An 837-nucleotide genomic window follows, 5' to 3' on the forward strand; every position below is an offset into this window, starting at 1 on the left:
CGCCGCTCGCCCCGGCCCGGCCCCGCCGCTCGCCCCGGTGCTGCCAAAGCCGTGCCGGGATGAAAAACCACCGGGCGACAGCCCCGGCCGCTCGCCAGGCCCTCACCCCCCTGTTGGGCCTAACCTCCGGGAGATAACTAGCAGAAAAGCCATTAGTTACATGGCAGGGGAAGGGCATCTTTGACTCAAAGCTCGGTAGCCAAAGGGATTTTAATTTGTAGATCGTTTTCTTTCAAAACGTCCAATTTCAGGAAGTTTAGTAAGATCGTAAACTGTCAGCAGCTGGGAAAAGCTCAGCTTTATAAACACACAGGCCTCTGGCAGGCAATGCAAGCTGAGCAGGCCTTTCAACCTGCGCGGAGGAAGTGCCCTTTCTTCAGGGACAAGTTATATCCACTTCTGACACCGAGGAGTCATACGTTTACTGACAATTCTGCCAAAAACCCGGTACTTCTGAGCAAAGAGTTATTTTTGACTCCGAGTGTTAACATCTTTCACTCAAACCCATGTAACTTGGGATACTCCCAACTGCCAAAACAGACACAAAGATGTTCTCAGTATAAACTAAAGCTGGCTAAAAATGACTGAAACACTCCAAATGAAGGAAGATGTTGGTGCCTCAGCCTGAGCCACCAGGCAAAATATCAAAAAGTGTTTTTTAAACACAGAAAAATGGTTCACGGTAGATGCACCAAGTTACACTATTAAAACCTGGGCCTTAACTAAACTTCTCAGGTAAGGTTTTCATCACTTAAACAGATTTTCTGCCCATACGTAGTTCATGACGTTCAGCGCTGGAAAACTGGGAAAGAACCCCAACAAGGACCGACTGGGAAA

General features: G+C 48.3%; 1 protein-coding gene across 1 annotated transcript in view; it reads right to left on the minus strand.

Annotated features, from left to right (window-relative positions):
- Positions 1 to 837, minus strand: part of LOC103919879 (chromosome unknown open reading frame, human C6orf106) — an 18,554-nt gene that overhangs the window by 13,314 nt on the left and 4,403 nt on the right. The window lies entirely within an intron of this gene.

The sequence above is a fragment of the Pygoscelis adeliae genome, unplaced genomic scaffold, assembly GCF_000699105.1.
Source record: "Pygoscelis adeliae isolate BGI_AS28 unplaced genomic scaffold, ASM69910v1 Scaffold197, whole genome shotgun sequence".
NCBI lineage: Eukaryota > Metazoa > Chordata > Aves > Sphenisciformes > Spheniscidae > Pygoscelis > Pygoscelis adeliae.